Source organism: Meriones unguiculatus, chromosome 1, assembly GCF_030254825.1.
Source record: "Meriones unguiculatus strain TT.TT164.6M chromosome 1, Bangor_MerUng_6.1, whole genome shotgun sequence".
Taxonomy (NCBI): domain Eukaryota; kingdom Metazoa; phylum Chordata; class Mammalia; order Rodentia; family Muridae; genus Meriones; species Meriones unguiculatus.
Genome location: NC_083349.1, coordinates 105,030,284 through 105,045,935, shown reverse-complemented (window position 1 = coordinate 105,045,935; position 15,652 = coordinate 105,030,284). Strand labels below are relative to the sequence as shown.

The window sequence follows — 15,652 nt, the reverse complement described above, 5'->3', positions numbered from 1 at the left end:
GTCTCAGAACTTTTTTTTTTTTTTTTTACTTCATTAACCACAACCATCTATGTGATAACCTCTCCCCAAATAATATTAAATAGTGTCACTATGGTCTGATTGTGTCTCACTCTTAAGGTGAGGTCTTTGAGGAAGCGGTTAGGTCACAAGGACTCTACCCTCCTATACTGAAGGGTTACGGAAGTAGCTGCTTGTTCCTGCCTTTCTAAGTTCCAACATGTGAAAACAACACAAGAAGGTCCTCAGCAGATGCCAATGTCTTGATACTGAATCCCCAGCCTCCAGAACTGAGAGGGCTAAATTCATGTTCACTAAAAAGTGCCCAGAAGATGCTGCTATCCTAGAAGCATAAAGTAAGCTGAGGCAGTATTCCAACCCATCTATCACTCAGACTCATGGGCTCACAGGCAGGCCCCTGATAGATGCTTCATGCCATTGGTGTCATGAAGATTTCAGTCTTAACACACCCCAGTAAGACTCCCGAACCCCACTCTCCCCAATCTCCTCAAGGCTTCCTCATCCCAGGAAATTGCTAGTTTAGTCTCTCTCTCTCTCTCTTTCTCTCTCTCTCTCTCTCTTTCTCTCTCTCTCTCTCTCACTCTCACTCTCTCTTCCTTACTCTCTTTCTCTCTCTTCCTTTCTCTTCCCCTCTCTCCCTCCCTCCCTCTTTCCCCCACCTCAGGTAAATTTGTTAGTAAACGCTGTTATCTCTATCTTAGGACCTTACTTCCGGAATGCAGCCATATCCCACCCACTCCACTACTTCCCCCACTAAAGTTCTCCTGAACAGGGTTTCAAAACTCTCCTCTCTTGACATCCCTAGTTCTTCCATTACAGTCTCTTCTCTCCTGTGGTAAACACAGTTAAGCCTTAAGCTAGGTCACATCACTTCCCTGGCTAAAAAAAAGCTGGAATGCTTCAGATTCCCTTCCAGACTCCCTTTTAGATTCCCTACCTTGGGCCCTCCAAGAACAACTGCAGCCTCACCCCCCACTTCCCTTTGCCCACCTCACTCCAGCTGCTCTGGCATTTCCCGCATCACCTGGGCAAGACCAGCACATGCCAGCTCAGGCCTGATGCCACTGCTTTAGAAAGCTCACACCCAAGCCTCCACAGCCTGTTTTTTGTTTGTATGTTGTTGCTGAGTGTGCTAACACATCGGCCTCCCTGACCACCTTGCACAAAACAGGAACCCCAAACGGCTCCCGCACTGTCCTCGTCAACCTGCCTCAAATTTCTAACAGCCCTGTTTGCTAGGCAGCAACACAGCTTACTAGGTTGCTTATTAATTGTCTCTCCACACAAAGATGTACAGTTCCCATGCGGGAATGAGAGGCTGGCAGATGGCAAGAGCCAAGGGGGATGGATGCTACCAAAGAATGGTGTCTTCCAGACACAATGGGACTGATAGACCGAACTTGCATTTGTGTGTATAGGAACTTCACAGGTCCAAACCAAACAGGGTCCCAGAGCTGAGATGGGGGAAGCAGACATGAGCCCCCATCCCAAACCGAGAAGCTGTCTTTAACCGCTAACTGCTCACAAAGGAAAAACTCGTCTCTCAAAGGGAGTCCCAGAGGGTATATAAACCACACTTAAGGCCAGGACCAATGCCCAACAGTAGATGGCCAACACAAAACAAATTCAAAGGTATTTGTGGAGTTTGTTTGTTTGTTGCGTTTAGTTTTGGTTTGGTTTTTGGTTTTGTTTTGTTTTTTGTTTTTTGTTTTGTTTTGTTTTGTTTTGTTTTGTCTCATTTTGCTTTGTTTGGCTTTTTTTTTAACCTTACTGGTCTTTTGCTTGTATATTATGGTTTCCAATTTTGTATCTTTATGGTGTGAATGTATGAGTGAGTGTGTGTGTGTGTGTGTGTGTGTGTGTGTTTTGCATGTTCTCTTTCCTTCTCTCTCTCTCTCTTTCTTTCTTTTCTCTCTTTTTTGGCTTTTGGAGACAGGGTTTCTCCATGTAGCCCTGGCTGTCCTGTAACTCTCTCAGTAGACAAGGCTGGCTTCACACTTACGGAGATCCACCTGCCTCTGCTGAGATTAAAGTTATGCTCCACCACTGCTACCACCACCACCTGGCTCTTTGTTTCTTTCTTTTCTTTTTTTCACTTTGCTTTGTTCACTTTGCTTTATTTTCATTTATTTGCCTGCTTATATTTTTAAGAAAGAAAGATAGAAGGCATGGGGTTTGAGGGGTGGGAAGTTAGGGAGGATCTAGGAAGAGATGAAGAGGAAGAAACAGTGATCAGATTATATTGCATAAAAAATTATTTTTAATTAAAAAAGCGTAAAATTCCGAAGCAGTGTGATACTCTTCATCCTGTTTGCCATCGTGTCTGCAGCACCCAGAACATAGTGGGCCTGGAACTGATGTGGAATGGATTCGAGTCTGTCATCTGCTATAAATGGAAGCTATTCGGGGCATGCAAATCTTGAAATTCTATCCCCTAAACACATATCATAACTGTCACTTCCAGGAAGGTGAGCTACCTGCACTTTTCACCTCTTCCTCTTGCTACACAGGCACAAGCCTCTGGACACCGTTCATAATACAAACGCAAGGAAATTCTGAACAGCAGCAGAGCAAAGGCGCACAGTGAAGACTTAGAGACCTAACAACCAGGCAGCGGCGAGTTCCCTGGGTTTTCTCTCCACCTCCTCTTTCCTAGAGTTAAAGTTGATGGAGTTAACGACCATAAGACAGAACAAGAGGAAACATAAAGACAGTGGGAATCCCCCCCTCTCTCTCTCTCCTCTGTCTGTTTGTCTCTCTCCCCTTTACTCCTCTCTCCTCTGCCTCCCCACCCTTCTCTCTCTCCCTGTCTCCCTTCCTCAATCCCTCCCTCTCATCCAGAGACCAGGAAAAGGAAAAAGAAATATAGCCTGACTCCCACCCAACAATAAAATTCAGAAAAAAGTTCCTCCACCCCAGCACTGAGCCAGGAAAGGCTCGTCAAGTAGGCCCTGTCAGGTTGTCAGAGAGGACTAAGAGGGAGCCAGAACTTGAAGTTTTCCATATTCTCCCAGTGCAAGGTGAGACCTTGTGGCGAATCCGTACATCCTGACCCTAATCCTCCTCCTGATCTGGGTGGTATTTAGAGAAGCCGGAGTGAAGAGTGGAAATATTCCTCACTTTCCAGCCATGGTGAGGCTGCTCATTCCCACTCCACAGAGTTGGGAGAGGCTACTTGGGAGAAAAATGGAAACACGGTTTCCAGCCAGGCAGATATCAGCCAAGGACAAGTGTGGCTCCAGAACTCCCATCCCCGGTAACTGCAACCTGGAGTCTTTATGTGCAGCTAACCTGGGCTTCTGCCCACACCTGGCAGCAATAGGGGGCACTCCATATCCTTAGAGCAGTGTGAGGAAACGCTGATCTTGTAGAAGACTTGGGCTGCAGGTTCAGGTCAGTGGATGAGCGCATGCTTAGCATGCGTGAACTCTGAGCTCATTCCCTGACACACACACACACACACACACACACACACACACAAACACGAGTGTGCACGCACACCAAAGGAGAAGATGTGAATAAGATCCAGAGTTTTATAATTCTTATATGTCACAGTTGAAAATCATTCATCATGCCAAGTCCTAGGAAGATCTCAAATTGAAAGAGAAACTTTTAAAGAATGCCAGTACACTATAATGATGTGATGTTTAAGGCTGGAGAGGCAGCACAGTGGGTACAAGTGTTGGCCACACGAACATGAAAATATGAGTCAGGTCCCCAGAACCCATATAAAAGCAGAACAACGTAGCCCCAGAGCTTACGATCCTAGTGCTCCTACAGGAAGACAGCAGAAAGAGACTGGAGAATTTAAGCCTGGGGTATACAGAGGAAGAAGAGCAACAGAGGCCCTGCCTCAAACAAGGTAAGAAGGAAGAACCAACACCAAGGTTGTCCTCTGACTTCTGCATGAGCACCATTAGCGTGCACATATCTGTTGCAGTCACATACAGGAATGTACACATACATACACGCACAACTTTAAAGTAATTTTTCCAGAAAAAAATATGGCTTCATGGTTGTGCTGGATAATCCTATGTCAACTTGATACAAGCTACTCATCTGAGAAGAGGGAACCTCAATTTAAACACACACACACACACACACAAACAAAGAATAAAACCTTCAAAAGACGAGACCGTAGGCAAGCCTGTAGTACATTTTCTTTTTCAAAAATTATGTATTCATTACTTTTGTGTGCATTGGTATATTGCATGCATGTATGTCTGTGTGAGGGTGCAGATCCCCTGGAACTGAAGTTACAGACAATTGTGAGCTGCCATATGGGTGCTGTGAATTGAACCCCAGTCCTCTGAAAGAGCAGTCAGTGCCCTTAACAGTTGAGCCATCTCTTCAGCTCCCTAGTGAATGTTCTTAATTCATGTTTAATGAGGGAGGGCCCAGCCATTGTGGGTGGGGCCATCCTGGGCTGGTGGTCCTGGTTCTGTAAGAGAGCAGACTGAGCAAGCCATGAGGAGCAAGCCAGTAAGCAGCACGCCTCCATGGCCTCTGCATCAGCTCCTGCCTCCAGGTTCCTGCCCTGCTTGAGTTCCTGTCCTGACTTCCTTTGATGATGAACAGTGATGTGGAAGGGTAAACCAACCAAGGCCTCTCCGCTCCAAGATGCTTTGGCCATGATGTTTCAGCACAGCAATAGTAACCCAACTAAGGCAGTGGATGAGCACATTGGCTGCTCTTGCAGAGGATTTAGGTTTGGTTCACAGAAACCACATGGAGATGCACAACCATCTTAACTCCAGCACTAAGGGATCTGATTCCCTCTTCTGGCCTCTGCAAGCACAACACATGCATATAAAATAAAAAATTTAAAATGGGCAAATAAGAAAACAAATAGCAACATCCACTAGCAAGGAGGCAGAGAAATGAGAGCTTTTGTCATTGCTGATGGGAGTGCAAAGTAGTGAAGCCACGGTGGAAATAAGTATGGAAGTTCTTTCAAGAGCTAAAAATAGAACCATCATGCGGTCCATCTACATCACTCTTGGGAATGGAGTCAAAGCACTACACTACAGCACATACTCTTACCCAAAGATGTTGTAGCATTGTTCACAATAGTCACCATGGAACCAGTTTTGGTGTCATTAATGGTGAATGACATGTGAAAAATGTGGCACATTACATACACAACGGAGTTTTGCTCAGCCATAAAGAAAATAGAATTAAGGGACTAGAGAGATTTCTCAGGGGTTGAGAACACTTGCTGCCCTTCCGGAGGACTCAACACAGGTTCCCGGCTCCTTCCTCAGGTAGCAAAAGACTACCTATAGCTCCAGATCATCTGCTGCTATCTTATGGCTCCTGTGAGCACCTGCACACAGGTGGCATGCACGAGCGCGCGCGCGTACACACACACACACACACACACACACACACCTAAATAATTTTTAAAGAAGAAAAAGGATTACAAGAAAACATAACAGATAACCTGGGGAAACTGATTCTCAGTTTAGAAAAACAATGTGCTTAGATGCGACAAGAGTATAAGCAGAAATATTTAAACCCACCAATCAGCCAGTACTGAAGATGGTCCAATTAGCAAAGATGACTTATAAACCCCATTGGAGATACTTCCGCTTCCAGTAAATTTGGAGTACTGGGAGCTGGATTTATCCTTCAGACTGGGAAGAAGCAAGACAAATTATATTTTTTTAAAAAAAGCATGACACAATAAAAGACAGTGTCTTTGATTTATTTTCCCGCTGCTGTGATAAAGTACTCTCTCGAAAGCACCTTAATGGAGAAGCAGGTTACTGAGCTCTTGGTTCCTGGTCACAGTATATCAGAGCAGGGAAGCCACAGAGACAGATAGCAGTAAATGTATGCACACTAGTGCTCAGATAATTTTCTGCACCTACACAGTCCAGGACCCACTGCCTAGGGAATAGTGCCACCAACAAGGAGCAGGTCTTCCCACCTCAGTTTAAGGCAATCAAGATAACACCCCCTCTGACGTGATCATAGGTGCAAATCCCACGCCCATCTTTCTGACAATGAACATTAACCATCACATACAGGGATCTCTGAGAAACAGGGAACAAATCATATGAACCTTATAACTAACACAGATTTCTGTTTTGAGAGAATTTCTAGGCTGAAGTACAAGGAAGGGGGTTCTAAGCTAAAGCTACAAGGTTCTTGATTCGTTAGATCAAGATGTGTATAACTCTCATTACAGAGTAATGAAGAGAGAGACACAGTACTGAAGAGGGTCTTCTTCAAGTGTTCAGTTACGTTAATTGGTAAATTGGTGTAAGAAAGAATCATCCAAAGAATTAAGAACAGTACACAATACTTACATTTGATCAGAAATAGGGTCCATTTTCACCAACCAGATAGAAAACTCATAATCCATGAGATGCTGGTAGAATGCACATAAAGACGTCATTTTAGAGAAGATTAATCATCCCTAGCTTAGACCACTCTTCTGGGACCACATCACACATGCAATCAATACCTGAGAAGATTGAATTATTTCTAAATAATGTAGCTGCATCTAGGATGAAGATATAGAAATGTAAAGATTCCTAACCTTCAGCACTATAATTTCTTCTTTTGTTGTCTTATTGGTTTTTCTGAAACTGGGTCTTGCTATATAATCTTGACCTGGATCTTCATATGTAGCTAAGATGGCTTAAACTCTCCTCCTACCTCAGTATCCCAAGTGGTAGAATGATATTAATTTAGCATCCCCATCTGGCTTTAAAGAACTACCATTTCTGACCATCCAATGGATGGAAAAATGTAAAGAAACATTGCCTATAACTGGAATAATAGCCAATCAAAAGTGATAAAGAAATGACATAGAAGAGCCAGTCAGTAGCTCGGTGCGGTAAGGCACTTGTCATCAAGACTGCTGACCTGATCAGGTCATGATCCCTGGAGGATGAAACACCTCCTACAAGTTGTCCTCTGACCTCCACACACATATGCAAGTACAGAGAAAGAAAAAGAGAAAGAAAACATAAAAAAGAAATGATGTCATTATTAGAATAGCAGGTAATCACATTAAAATGATTATTATAACTACATCCCATCTGTTTTTAAAATTAAGCCAAGACATGAAAGATTTGTCTTTTTAATTCAGACTTCTATAGATGGAAACTACAGTTGGGAAGGAACAGGTCTCTTTGGCTTATAGTTTACAGTCCATTGAGGGAAGCCAAGGCAAGAACTCGAGGCAAGGACCCGAAACACAACACCGGGGAGGGATGCTGTTTACTGGCCTGCTTGCTCTGGCATACTCAGCTACTTTTCTTCTATATTCTAGGCCCATCCTGCCCACAGTGGGCTGGCTCTCTTTCATTGTTAAGGAAAAACTCCACAGACTGATATGATGGAGACAGTTCCTCAGTTGAGGTTGCTTCTTTTCAGGTGACTCTAGCTTGAGACAAATTGACAAAAAATAACTAGCACAATTATAATTGGTCCTGCTTGTAGAACAGTTAAGTAAATATATATATATACTATTATTTTATATGTGTAAACTATATATATAAACTAATATACATGTATAAACTAATAGCCCTGTATCCAGGTAACCTTTTTTTCTTTGGGAGTATCTCCCTTCAACCATTCCCTTCAGTTCAGTTTTCAGGCTCTCTCCCTCTGTCCTGCTCCAAAATGAATTGTTTTTTCAGATCCTGTTAAACATTAGCAGATTATTTTCATAGAAAACTTGTATAATTTTCAGTGAGATGAGATTTCAAAATGTTTTTAAGTCTCAATTTGCGTGTATTTACTATGAAACTGAATGAATGCAGTTAAACTGTACAGTCTGATGTTTTAGGTTGGTGCATATCGATGACCCCATTTCACATTAAATACATCCCTCCCACCAAGAGATCCTTCGTAGCCTCTGTATCTCCAGCAAACCACTGAGTGGGTGTCCCTTATGTCACCATATGCTATTTGGACTTTACAAAAAAATAAAATGACAAAACATGTATTCTTTTTGGCTTGGTTCCTTTTACCTAGAATTATTTTGCCCTTTTCTCATACCGTAAGGTATGCCAATACTCCATTCATTTTATTTCTGAGTAATGCTTCATTATATATTTATACCAAAGTTTATTACCTTCAGCTATTGACCAACATTTATATTATTTCCAGTTTAGAGCTTCCATCAAAAGAGACACCGCAAATGTTACCGCACGAGTCTTTCTATGGACATGTGCTTTTACGGCGGGAGGGGGGGGCAGAGGATAGTTAGAAGTGAAATAGCATGAATCCAAGAGCATTTAAGCACCTACTCTTTGAAACTTTTTCAAATACTGTCAAAATACTGTCAGAAGTATTTATCATTTCACATTTCAGTCAGCTACATTTGAGAGCTACATATGGCTACATGCTCTTTTAGCCCACTTAGTATGTTCCTAATGATATCACAGTTTAACCTGAATTTTTTTTCTAGCTATCTCATGATGAGAATCTTTTCATGTTCTTATTTGGCATTCAGCTATTTTCTTGGGTAAGATAAGTATCTATATATTTTTATTATAAAAAATATAAGGTGTGAGGTCAATTATTAGAGGAAAAGAATCATATTTTCAGTATGTAGCACCAAAACAACTGGCTATCCATATGCAGAAGGAATTTTGATTCATACTTCTAATGCTACAGAGAGCAGTCAGTCAAAATGAATCATGGGTCCAAAACTATATGTTTTCTAGGAGGAGGTACAAGAGAGTTCTCTTGCTACCCAAGACTAGGTAGGCAAAGCTTCTTAAATATGTCAACTGAAGAACATGGATAATTGGAAAAACTAGAGCAGCTAAATTAAATGTCACTGCTTTTCAGAAGATAGTTAAAGGAGAAAAGAGAAAGGGAAAAAAAACAATCTAGAAGAAAAAAAATACTTGCTAAGGGCCTACCTGGCAAAATATTTGTGTTCAGAATATATAAACAACCTTATAGATTAATAAGAAAACAATTGAGCACACTACTATTTAGATTTGTTTACTAAATGTGTAACTTTAGGCATTGAATCCCTCAGAGATGGGGGCACAGAACAGAAAAGTTTGGAAGCAGAGAAACACAGTCACCTATTGTCGTTAAGAGGAGATGGAGAGAAGCAAAGAGGCAGAGATTCTGCACTGAAAAGAATCTTCAGATGGTTCATGGGGGGAGGGGTGGAGAAGAAGACAGGTACCCTATTTTCTTCAAAGTACCTTGTCTTGTAATAAAGGGCCAGCCTGGGCAATGTGGATCACATATAATGGAACAATTTTGAAAACGGCCCAGTGCCTGCAGATGATATTAGAATTGAAGAGTGGAAAGATACTCCAAGACTGAGTGTGTAGAGTACAGGGTAGCTCTAAGCCACTGGTCACCAGATGGGACCCCTTTCGTGACAGAGTACCACATCTCCACCCCACCCGCCAGTCTGGAGATGAACCATGCTTTGGCGAGGAGCTCGGCACTTGCCTTTCCGTGGCAGCTCTACTTGCCCACCACAGCTCTGCACATCCTCGCTGAGGAGCAGCACGGGAAAGAACAAAATGAGATAACCCGTGTAAATCATTAACGTAACGCCTGGAACACCCAGAGCCCAATAAATATTGGCTTTACCTCCCCTTCTGCCTGCTTCCATGACCAAATGGAAGGCAAATTGCACTGTTGGCCCCAATTCAGAGGTTTTTAAATTTTAGAGCCCCTGTGTTAGGCTGGGTATCATTAGAGGCTCCTGGGTTGAGAATAGAAACTTTTGAAACAACTTGAGTCTGGACTTGAAGCTCTGACATTGAGCTCCACCTCAGAGTCAGCAGAAGAGCTGGAAATGTCCCAGGTTCCAGGAGCAAGTTACCATATCCTGGAAAAATACTTAAGATTAAAAACAAAAAAAAAAAAAAAAAAAACTTATCTGTTCTGTGTAAAAACAAAAAGAAAAAGAAAACGTATGCTCCATTTCCCAACTCTCCTTGGCCCATTCCTCCTCAGGGAAGGAGAACTGAATTACTCAATTGGCCAGCATAAAGACAGGGTCTCTCAAAGGGTGTGCACAGTTCAGCCCTTCTGCCTTCTCAGAGCGAACGTGACGTGGGGGAGACCCCCAGTTGTATAACCATGCTTGCTCTTGGTAGTTTAAAGATATGAGTAGAAGAGCCACACGCTTCGGATTTTTTCACTTTCCCTTCTACCAGCTTTGTCGGGAGTGTGGTGAGCTGTCTCTGGTTGCTCTACTCCTGCTTTTGCCTGGTAGGAAAGAGTGGACCTGTTTGGGGGTCCCCCTCAAAAACCAACCACAATCTACCCTGTCTCGTGAGCACTCAAACACCGCCGGATCCCAGGGCTTTCAATGTGTTTCAGTGATATAAGGGTGTCCCCCTCAGACCTCTTCCTCTCTGCTCATGTTTCCCTCCTCCCTGGAGCTTTCATATGCTGCCACCCAAGTTACCACCCAGAAATAGTGACAAGCATGCTCTCTTTCCTGATTTTTGTCCTGGAGGCAAGCACTCAGCAGTATAGTTCTCTTTGACTCTCAGAAGTCCTAGCATGCCTAGGAGCATTCAAGACTCTGGTTAAGATCAGGAGTTCAAGCCCCACGCTCCCTTTGTCATGTAACTTGGTACCCATAACCTCACCATGCATCTAGGTCCCTGTTTCCTCATCTTTGCCTGTTCTTTTTCAGTGACCTAAGTTAGGTTTAGCATGAGCAAGGAGCTGGTCCTTTCTGCCATGCGTACAAGTGAAATGATCAAGAACTCCATGGCTCATTTACATTTTGGTAAACCACAAGTGCTGGTTTAGTCACTGCTTCTTGGAGGAAACGGCCTGGCCAGAGTCTCAAATGATAAAGAGGGATTTGTGCTGCTGGAGAATCAGTGGAGGAAGCAACAAGAGTTTCATTAAAGCCGACATCCTACTTTGAATGTTCTTATGATTGTCTCCCCTTTTAAAGAGAAAACTCCGGGATGCATATTCTGTCCTGCAGCCCAGGACTTCTCAGAAAATAATGTTTACTACTAAGTCTCTAAATAAATGCAGCAGGCACTTTCTAAAACACACCCAATGCTTCGCTATAGCATTTCACCAAACGTTACTATAGAATTGCCTATGCCACTCATTGTTTTCTTAAGGGTTGTTAAATTGTTGCCCATAGGCCAAATCTGGACCATGACCTGTTTTTGTAAATAAGCACACATACTCATTTGCTTACATAATATCTACCGCTGCTGCTTTTTTGATGCATCCCAAACAGGGGGCCATTTATTGCAACAGAGGGACCAAATGGCTTCAAAACCATGAAATAGTTATGATCTGACTTTCAGCTTTCCTATGGCCAGGAATGGTGGTGTAGAGGAGTAACCATAGCCCTCAAGAGGCTGAGGCAGGAGAACAGAGAGTTCAAATGTGGGCTACCTAAAGATTCTGTCTAAAAACAAACAAACAAACAGAAATAAATAAAATCTTCTGACTCTCATTCTAAAAATTCTTTCAATGAATGTTAATTGGTAAATACTCCATCTTATGAATGTCTTCAGCACGTAACCACAAGTGTGCTGATCTCGTGTGAGATCTTGATCTGGAAGAGCAGATATTTGTCTGTTGCCATCAGTGAGGACATCAATCATCCCTGATCCTCGGCCAATGAATTGTCTCCTAAGAGAGGACAAGCGAACCACTGACATGGCCAGCAGGACTGGAGTCAAAACCTCGCTCTGCTGTTCCCCAGCTCAGCCCCTGGTGCATGGCTGCTGTAAAATGTAGGAGTTAGAAAGGAGAGGAGGGGGATTGTGAGAGCTGGGTGGATGAGAACTGAGTCTTCTTAGGATGAACTGAAACAGTGCAAAGAGCCTTCAGGGAGCTAAGGAATGGTGTGAGAACAGGGTCACAGACAAGCCTCGTTTAGTCACTGCTTCTTGGAAGAAACGGCCTGGCCAGAGTCTCAAATGGTAAAGAGGGATTTGTGCTGCTGGAGAATCAGCGGAGGAAGCAACAAGAGTTTCTTTAAAGCCGACATCCTGCTCAGCTGATTGGGAAGTAGCTTAGCCCCTCTCGGAGCTCCAAAGGCTCTAATGTGTGCACTGTACAACCCAACAGCTTCTAACCTGCTTTTGGTTTTTGTTTGAGATGGGGTCTAACTCTGTAGCCCTGACAGGCCTAAAACTAACTGTGAAGAGCAGATCAGAATGTTCTCATACACACAGAGGTCTTCCTGCCTCTGCCTCCCAAATGCCAAGATTCAAAGCATGCACCACCATACCTGGCTCCTTCCATACCTTTTCTCTTTTTATTATTATTATCTTTTCTTTCTAACCTTTTGAGAGGGAACTCTCTTTTATTTATATATATATATATATATATATATATATATATATGTCACTTTATTATTACTGAGTTCACTTGCAAATATTTTAAAAAGATGCCATCTATGACAGGTACTCAAGCGTAGTGCTGGTCACAATGTGGGAGACCAAGTGTTTGGGGCAAAGAGAATTTGGGCAACAAAGAATTTGGACAAAGAGCCATGCCAGGGCTGCGTGGAGGTCACCGGGAGGTGAGCGAACTGCCTGCAGTCAGCTTGGTAGCGGGTTAGGCGGCATGCTTAGGCAGCAGTCACTTCCAAGTGGCTAAACATCCAGCACAATAGGCTCTGAAAAACGGAGAGTGATGTGAGTTGACCTGGCCATGCAGCTTCAGCGATACTGATTCCGAAGTGATTGCCAGCACTCCCACAAGGCCGTCTGCTACTGCTAGTCCAGTTCATTCATGCATTCAATCAACAAATTTTAGTTGCGTGTCAACTGTGTACCAACACTTTACTCCAGGAGCGCAGCGTGTAAAGAAGTGACACAAAGGAAAAACAACAGCTTGTCCTTGTGTCTAATGTGATAGCATTATTCTAAGGGAAGTAGATTGAGCGGTAACACTCCATAGAGGAGCTTCTTGAACTGAGCAGTCCACCAGGGGACACTTTGCAAAAGAACTTGAACCAAATCTGAGCCTTTCATCCTCTTGAAACTAGATCTCCCACCCCCATCTTATTGTCTGTGGTAGCAAGACAGCCTGATGCTCCTTAAATCATTCTTGTTTCCAAGCCAATGGATCCTACATCCTCCAGGAATATTTGTACCAGCCAAAGAATCTTCACCAAATTCTAATCACTTCTGGAATTCTCTTTCTTTCTTTCTTTTCAGTGCTACAATTCGAATTCAGAACTTAACAAATTTTAAGCAGGAGCACAATGACTAAGTAAGCTTCTGAAATGAATTTAGGTGCAAAAATGCTCACTGCCTTTTCATCTAACCCATCTACAAAACGAGTCAAGTTGATTGTACAACTATCAGTGGGTAGATAGGTAAATCATGGCTTTTACCTGCAGTTAAACACAAAGCAGCCATTGGGAAGATATGTTCAAAGAGCGTGCGATAATATAGGAAGAGATATATGATAAAGTCTCGGGAAGACCCCGCAGATGGGTCAGTAGGTAAACATGCTTGTAGCATAAGCCTGACACCCTGAATTTGGATCCTGTGAACCCACATAAAAAGCCGGTGCAGAAGTGTCTGTAATTCAGAACTCCTACCTTAAAATGAGGTAGGGACAGAATAGCTCACAAGTTCTTGGCCCAGCTAGCCTGGAGTATGCATTGCAAGAAATACACACATACACACACACACACACACACACACACACAATTACTTTTTGAAAGTCTCAAATTGTTAATCAGGCAGAATATATGCTCAATAGAAGAAGCATATGTGAAATAGTGTTAACACCTATAAGGAATGACGGACATGTTTTGATACATGAATAACATACTTACATATTAAAAGGACATTTATTCTTTTAATTTCCAGTTTTTGCTTTAGCAAAGATCCATTACTTTGTGTGACTAAAACAAGAGTAGCGTTAATCCTACAGCTTTTAAAAAGCCAAGAACAAGTATGAAAATCCTACCAGGTGAGAGTCTGAGATAAAATCCAAAGGACCAAGGTATCAGCTCTGAGTCTTCCAAGTGCTGTGTGGCTTGGCAACTTACTGAACACAGCTATTTGCTCCAGTTTCCCATGTGCAGAACGGAGGAGACTGCAGGCCCTACCTGACCGGTGACTTAGAGATAAGTAACTCAGAGCTGCGTTTTCAGGAAACAAATTTGTCTGAGACAAAAATCAACCCCCAAACTTTTTACTAATACCTTAGAAGTTCCTCTGAAGATGATGGACATCCTGTACAAATTTGTTTTATGGGCAATTACTTCCTCATCTGTTTTAAAGGACACTGGTCATATTTCGTTGGACAAAGTGTCTTTGGAGTTAAAAAAAATCTAAAAATAATGTTCATAGAATTTTCAGAAAACATTTACCATTTTTCTATATGAAATTTTAAAAAGAATACTGCTTATAGCCAGGCTGTGGTGGTACATGCCTTTAATCCCAGCCCTCTGAGTCAGGAGGGCCTTTGTCAGTTCCAGGCCAGTCTCAAAAATTAAAATAAAATAAATGTTTCTGTAATGCTGACAGTAGTAAATTTGAAGATAAGAATAGATGTTTATACAATCATATTTTCTTCTCAAATATTTATTTCTAAAGAAGCAAAATCAAATGCTTGTCTTTTATCTCCTACACCCAATGTCTTTCTTTCTGTACAGGTGTATAAAATAAAATAATAATTACCCTGGGATCTTGTCCACAACAGGCGCTTGATGAGTATTTATTGGACAAACACAAACTTATTGCAACTTGCCAATACTTACCGTTTTAAATGAATGAGAATTCCATTAACAATGCATGCTTTCTAAATCTAGACCAATGAGAAGATCCTCTAGGTGGTGGTTAAGAAAGGGCAGGTTGGAATTTGCATTTCTGGCCCTTCCTTTCCTAGAAATGGCATGTTAGTTGAGAAGAGAGTCTGCCTTAGGTTCCCACCGGCGTTTTATTGTTGTTTTTAATCTAACTTCATATCTAAATTGGCTTGATCTTCTGACCCGAGGAATGCTCCGCTCCAAACAGCACAGCCAGACTTTGGCAGCCTTCCCCTAGCCATGGTCCCTGCTTTTTATCTACGTGGAGTTATCTACCTGCCTGTTTTTAAGGCTGGGGGCCTGGAACTGAAGGCATTCGCTGGGAATTAGCCGGGCTTCCTGCCAGGCACCAGGTGTATCACCTTCCTTCCCTTAACTTTCTCAGCCTCGGTTTCTTTGACTGGACACTGGGCATATCAAGAACAGCTCACGCCTTTACAGCGGAGCCAAACTAGAGTAAGACACTAACGGGGGCACAGCAGGCTGTGCGGCAGTCTGCCCACCCACCCCCTCGGGAGTCTCTGCTGGAGGCAGCACAGTGCTTGGACTCTCCGTTATCTCTTTGATGCTTTCCTGTCTTTCCTCCCACAGCAGAAAGGCAAAATTCTAAACTCGGAAGTTTTCATCTAGAACAGATGAGCTCTCGGTTGGTTTTGCCTGGCTCGCCTTTTAAAGGCTGAAGGACTTAGAAAGGTAGATCAATTGGCCGTGAGTTCAGTTTCTTTGGGGTGGGTGGGGGGGTGGGGTCTAAGAACCCTATTCTACGAAGTCCAGGTTGGATTCTGCCCACCTCCCTCCTCAATCACACAAAGACTGATCAGAAGAACTTCAGAGAGTTCCAGAGACATCACTCCCAACATCCCTGAACCCACA

The 15,652-nt window shown here is 42.8% G+C and overlaps 1 protein-coding gene across 4 annotated transcripts in view; it reads right to left on the bottom strand.

Moving 5' to 3' along the window:
- Srd5a2 (steroid 5 alpha-reductase 2) overlaps window positions 1-15,652 on the bottom strand; it is a 65,402-nt gene that overhangs the window by 22,970 nt on the left and 26,780 nt on the right. The gene's annotated exons all lie outside the window — the stretch shown is intronic.